This window comes from Cucumis melo, chromosome 2 (assembly GCF_025177605.1).
Source record: "Cucumis melo cultivar AY chromosome 2, USDA_Cmelo_AY_1.0, whole genome shotgun sequence".
NCBI classification, from domain to species: domain Eukaryota; kingdom Viridiplantae; phylum Streptophyta; class Magnoliopsida; order Cucurbitales; family Cucurbitaceae; genus Cucumis; species Cucumis melo.
The window spans coordinates 9,769,079-9,776,258 of record NC_066858.1 but is presented as its reverse complement, the minus strand read 5'-3'; the positions used below and the strand labels follow the sequence as shown (position 1 = coordinate 9,776,258).

General features: G+C 30.6%; 1 long non-coding RNA gene across 1 annotated transcript; it reads right to left on the bottom strand.

Moving 5' to 3' along the window:
• Positions 1-4,528: 4,528 nt before the first annotated feature.
• On the bottom strand, positions 4,529-6,883 carry LOC127148249 (uncharacterized). The gene is made up of 3 exons (XR_007819106.1): positions 6,561-6,883; positions 5,013-5,123; positions 4,529-4,712 (listed from the first exon to the last, which is right to left on the bottom strand). It is a non-coding gene; the product is annotated as an uncharacterized LOC127148249 (long non-coding RNA).
• Positions 6,884-7,180: the final 297 nt, after the last annotated feature.

Below are 7,180 nucleotides of genomic sequence, written 5' to 3'. Positions count from 1 at the left end.
GTTGATTTTTTTCACTTTGAAAAGTCAAACTTTGACAGACAATATATTTAAATGTAATTTGAATCTTGAGAAAATAAATACAGATTCATGCTCGAGAGGTTGAAATTAGTCAAGACGGACAAAATTTTAAAAAGTCAAAATGTTGACTTTTTATTTGAAAAGTGAAAGTTTGACTTTCACCAAAGAACCTTTTTGCCCTTTGACCAAAGTTAGTGGAAAAATCCAACATTTTGTTGGATAATCCCACTAACTCTAGTGGGTTAGGTGTTCTCATTTGATGAAGACAAAAAGTCCACTAGAGAAAGTCTACTTTGCATTTAAATTCTCTATAAATTGGGCTCTTGATTTTTAAAAGACCAACATTTGGGCTGCTAATTTTTCCTTTGTATTTTCTAAAAACAAATTTAAAGCTCAACCCTATTCCTTAATACTATTTCCATCTTCTTTCTCTCTCCTGATTTCCTTTATCAAACGGGTCCCACAGTAGGTCAACCCTAGTGGTGGTTCTAGCAACAATTGGAGCTTTGCATGTAAGTTTTCTTAAAAAATCTTAATTTCAAACTGATTTACGATTTAGGATTTCTTGTTAATTAAGTACAATTAGGGTAAAATCTCGATCCATTTTCCACCGTGCATGTTTAATCTCAATAAAAAAAGATGAGAAATGAAGAAGAAGAAAGAATTTCTAAAGGAGCAAATGAAGAAATTGATAAATATATATTTACATAAATAATCATAATATTGTAAACCGAAGAAGAAGATATAATATTAAGAAATTAATAATATGAAGAGCAAATGAATAAATCACAAAGAAGAAAAAGAAAAAGAAGTGGAAAATCATTCGCATTATTAAAGGACAAACTTGAAATTTATGAAAATATCAGGAGCTTTTTTATTTTGTTACATGAACCATAAATATTTTGGTGTTTTTGTTATATTTATGAAAATTAACCTAGTTTTAATATGAATCCATTTCATATTAAATTAAAATTTGAATCATATCCAAGATTTGATTTATATTGTAATGTTTAATTAAAATGTACATTTTATATTATAATGTATCATCGTACATTATATTATTTTCCTAAGTAAATTTAAGCATTTCAAAATACATTCAGAACATAATTTAAACTCCTCCTAAAAAAAGGGATTAATAAACTAACTTATTCTTTTATTCAAATGTTGCTCCTTATCAACCAAAAATAAGAAGCAAAAATTCAAAAATTTGAGAGTAAAGTAAATAAGTGGCGATAAGAGTTATAGTTAAAAAGAGAAACAGACTCATAAAATGCCTATGATTTCCCACTTAACGCCAAATGTAAGTAATTAATAAAAAGTTATTCCTAAAAAAAGTAACAAGAATTTTATGAACAAAAGCCATTTCTTAAAAGCGAAAATAAGATCTTCTAGAAATGAACAAGAGTATTTTGCAACTTAAGCTTGCCGTGTCTAAAAACCAGAAATATTTTCTAAGGAGTAGACCAGAAAACTATAAGGTGCTTAGCTTCAAGATAAATTAAAACAACATTATGAGAATTTCAACGAGGATGGCGAAAGGGAGGAATTCTTGGAATTATGGATTGATGCTTGATGAAAAACATTATTCTAAATTTGCAGTGTGATAACTTTTAGAAATACAAGTTATTATTGCCTTTTAAGTAGAATAATGAAGTCTTAATGCATAAAATTGGAAGAAAATATATAGGAAAGTAAGGAAATTGACTAAGTTGTGAAAATTTTGGCAAATTTTGTGCAGAGAGCAAAAACCGTTTTTCTTTACTCCTTTCCCTGTTTTAAGTGAGAGCTTGAAAAAGAGAGAGATCCACCCTTCGATTTTCCCTCCGTGTAAAGGCAAAATCCAGTGTCAAAGAGTATGAACACTCATACTTTGCAACTTGCTTCACTGTTCTATGTTCCATTTGTATATTTCATAATATTGATTTGTAATACTGACTCCATGGTCGAAAGGCCTAAAGCTTTATTTATAACATTGATGTTTTTCTTCAATCATTCTCCCATATTTCTTTATTTTTCAATTCATTGCATGTTTAGTTAATTATTTGCATAACATAGGTTGTTGCAACATTAGAAATTTTTACTTGAATGCATTATAAGTCGTGCTTAGCCAAATATGATAAAGTATTGATTGTCATCACTTGGCACATGATGACCCGTATTGTGTTAACCATACGGTGAGAAGATTGTACCAATGCAATCTTGTTGTCAAATTTGTTTCTTACATATATCTTAGAGATGAATGATATGTGTGGCGAAGGCATCAAGAGGTTGCTCACCTTAATTAGAACAAATTATTTATAATCCAAACAAATAGAATAGATACAAATTATATATTAACTTCAAGTATTTGGATCCCGAGAGGCGAGCAAGTATGGTGGAGGCACCAAAAGGTTGCTTCTCTTAATTCCAAAGTTAATAGATGTTTTGTAGCACCTCAAAATGTTAAAATATTATGTTGTACACCTAATCAATTAAATTTTTCTTTACTTCCATGCCAAAAAGCACTAAGTTCATGTTTCATTTCATTTCAAAGTCATAACCACCTTATTGCTCTTATTCACACCAATAGTGTAAAAAATTAGGAAAAACATACTTTGCATATTTTAGTATACTCACTACATAAGGTTGTGACGTGAGCTAATTTCATTTTTGGAAACTAATTCCCTGTGTTCAACCATGGACTTACCAAGAAATCTCTTTCCACACTTCCACTTGGGCAAGAAAGACGAAAACTTATACTAACATTTCTTCATCATACATATAGCAATGCATAGGCAGGCACACACCTTTTATCGCACAACACTAACCTAGTCGTCATGTCTAATCACATTATTAGAGCTTTGCAAGGCAAGTTCACGAATTAGATGTGCATATCGCAAAGTATGTATACTTCACTAGTATATATACATATACACAACAAGAAAGAGTAACCAACATGCTTAAGATCTAATCAACAATATTGTTGGTTAGATTAAACAAAGTTCATGCTTAGAATCTCTAATCAATCATGCTTCAAAAATCATGCTTAGAGTCGTTAAAGATTAAATAAAATGCATGCTTTCATGAGAGATCAATTCAATCAAACAAGAACTTAAACAAAAGCAAGATTGAAATTAAATTAAAGATCGAAACTAGAAAGCAAATTAGACATGATCTCAAGAAGAATGGATAGAATTTCCATTCCCAAAAAAAGTAACTTAGTTCCTTATTGATCCTAAAGTAGGTTCAAGAAGAAATTGAACAAAAGAGACATTTCTGATGAAATTAAGAGAGAATTTTTATTGATTCAGAGAGAGAATTACAAAAAAGTCCTAACTAAAGTGTATATTTGAAAAATGGAGTGAAGTTATTAAGTTTACACATGAAAATGGCTTAAATAGCCAAACTGGGTTGATTAAGGGGTATAGACGTGTGATTTTGCACACATTGACAGATTTTTTAAGTTCGCAACATATCGAGCTAATGAAGGCATGTCATGACGCTACATCAAAATGATGCTCTCGAGGATCTGGCACTATGGCTTGGCACCGATCCAGTCATATAGCTAATGTCCTACAACTGTTTAGGGAGTGAGCTCTTGTTGTCACTCACTAAGTCTTTCACTTATTCTTTCAAAATTGTTATCTCACTTTCCAAGTAGTAATCATCGTGCCTAACCTGCCTTATATAACTCTTATCCACTATTTTTGAGCTAAGGTTAATTTATCTTTTAGTTAGCATGTTTATGTTTTTAACATGAGCTTGAAGTTGTGGGCTTAGATTATAAGTTGTGATCAAGTCTAACTATGTTTTGCTGAGTTTCAGTCAAAGGTTGTATCCAGTAGTCTGAGTTGTTTGCAAAGCATTTAGCTTGCTATGCATTATTAGTGTTGTAACTGCAATTTTGAGTCAAGTCACCGTCGTTGAATCCAGTGTCAAGAAAGGTAATTTTCTTGACAGTTGTAAAAACGTCAAGAATTGTTAACGTTGACAGTTTATAACTGTCAAGTATTCAATTATTCATGATAGTTTAGAACCGTCAAGATTATAAGTTTTAATGACAGTTTAGAACCATCAAGAATGTGACTATGAATGACAAAAATCGTCAACAATACGAATATTCATGACATTTTAAAACCGTCAATAGTGCATTTTTCATGACATTTAATAACCGTCAAAAAAGTGATTGTTTATGACATTTTGTACCCGTCAAGAGTATTCTTTTTCATGACATTTGGTAACCGTCAATAGTGCTTTTTAATGACATTTTGGAACCGTCAAGAATTTCGTTCTTTATGACATTTGCGAACCGTCAAGAAATTTATTGTTCATGACATTTTAGAACCTTCAAGTAATTTTTCATTTTTTTAATTATAATTTATTTATATTATTGTTCCCGTATTATGCTCCCATTGGTCCAAGAATTCAATTACATATAAACGACAAATATACATCAAATATAGTTTTAAAATTCAACATAAATATGCACTAGATTAATTCCAAAACTTTAACATATATTAACATTTTACCATATATGTATCAACATTTCGAAAACTTTACATATTTGTTCGATATTGTTATATACAAAACATTACTTCTATCAACCCAACTCAATGACCTTGAATAAAACTTGGCTTCAAATAAACTTGCATTCTGCATCCTCTACTACCTCCAATTCATGAGCTAAAATAAGTACCACCAACAACAGAGCCAATCTATAAGAAGTAGATAACATCACAACAACAAAGTATGTTCAAAACTTATACAGTCAAAGAAATCAACTAACAACTATTAAGAATAAGCTAATCATACTACACAAATAAAATCACAGTTTCTATTCTTCAACAACCATAATGAATTTAATGCCTAGAGTTGCTTTCAGACCACCGGAATCATCAACATAGCTGATCATTAATACTTTACATTGTTTTTTAATAGACCAAACGGTGCCCGTCAGAAACTAACCACAAAAATAGTCCATAATTCAAGACAAAGACGAATAAAATCTAAAATACCTTCGCAACATTATTGATATTTGCATCAGAAGGCAATCAACTCTCAACCTCTTTTGTATATGCATTCGTGCATTGCAAGTCTGCTTTTGTATATGCATTTCTTTTGTAATTCTGCACTAGAAAATCACCAACTCAAGTAAATGAACAATTCTACAACATAGTTCGTACTAATTTCTTGAGGCCCAAATTAAACATCAAAAGAAAAACAAGCTAAAGAAACATCCAAAGCAACAGAGCATAAACATCAAAGGAACTGAAAATACAAAACAGATAATTAAGAACCGAAGGTTGAAATTCATAATAATCAAACGATCAAAAGGAAAAAAAAATCCTTTAAATCACCTTTTTCTCTATTCACACATTTTATCAAACACCTTCTAGGCTCTCTCTCCATAAAATTAAATAAAAAAAATAAAATAAATCTTTTATGACTAGTATTTCATCCTTTATTTTCCATGAAAAATAAAATAAAAGATGGATAAAACATGGGCAGAGTAGTAATCAAACCCCATCGCAATATATACTTTACAAAATGTAATACTATTAAAAAACAATCAGTAGAGCAGCATACAAACAGACTTGTCTAATATCCTGGCGAACTTCTTCTTCAAGTGTGTTTCAGTCCTTTAAAATTTTTTTGAAATCATACATAGTCCCAAATCAAAATAATCCAATTGTTCCAACTTCTTCACATCTATGTCAAAACCCTTCTAGTTCTTCTTTCAATTCCAAGTTAAAATAAAATGAAGTTGATATTAAACTTACACAGAACATAACTATGCATTTACCCCTGTACATTCTTTTAAATCAATATGAAACTTTATATTCAACTTATGACCATTAACAACTTAAGTAAGTATTACCACATAGCAATAGAACGTGGTATTCTTGACTAATAGAATGTGGCAATGATGAGAAAATAAAATCTATAGTTTTCCTTATCATTTCACCCAAATAAGACATATATTAACTCAACATTATAATATGCTTAAACATCCAAAATCAAAACACATAATTCAAGAACATAGAGCATTTACATCATAAATGATAGATATAACATAAGCAAAACACTCACAATGCTAAAAATCAACAAACCGACTCTTCAAATATTGGAACAGTCAATCTGATGGAATTTAATGGAATTTACTGTCTTTTAGATTCAAAAATCTAATTTTCAATGTTTATTTGATCTACTTTGAGTACATTAATTTAATATAAAAATAGAGAGATGCATATCAAGTAAAATGTTTCTGACAATCTAAAAAGAATAAGAAAAAAGAATAAAGTTTATTACAGCCTGAAATTGTCTCCCCCTATGGAATCGACCATTGTTAAAATCATATTCCTTCAAAAGTAAAAAAGAAAAGCAAAGGAAGTTGCACTATAAAGAATGCTATTATAGATCAAACTAGGAATGCAATTAAGGTTAAGATACAGCTTACGGAGGAAATGACCAATTTCCCTCTAATAAACAATGGAAAGTAAAAATTGCAGGCAACTCGAATCTTGAAATTACTCTTTTGTTTTATACTATATGCAATCACATACCAGTAAACGATGTTCGATTAGTCCTTTATGCCCCTAATTTTGAAGCAAGTGCTTTGTTTCCTCTTCCCCTACCAGCTGACAATGGCTTGGCTCGAGTCGTAGGTGCACTTGATTTTACGTTCAATAAGTTTGAGACAGTTCTTGGAGCAAGGGCAGCTATGGAACCCCAAAGATCGTCATCCTCTTTAGCTAGTTGGGCTGTACTTCTTGGACCTGAAAGAACTAAAATGTTTCCAATAGCCGCCAGTGAAAACTTATCATTATGCATCTTTAGTAGACCACTAAATATTTCCAGCATTGCGCTCCAAAGTTTATAAATATTGCAGAGAACTACAACATATATTCCTTTTATGCAAATCTAACTTCACTCATAAAATTAGAAATCTTACCTGTTGCTAAGCATGGAAATGAGGGTAGCTAGAAGAGACCTAGTGTATAGTTGATTCATGTTCAATCTATGGAATGACAAAAATTACATTGAAGATCAAGATATAAAACAAAAGGAAACCTTGACTGAACTTTGCTTATTTGAATTACTCATAGCTAATTGAATTATATGTCTCATTCACGCATCCATTGAAACTAAACCGAGCATATAGAAGTAACGTGAGCTTTAAATT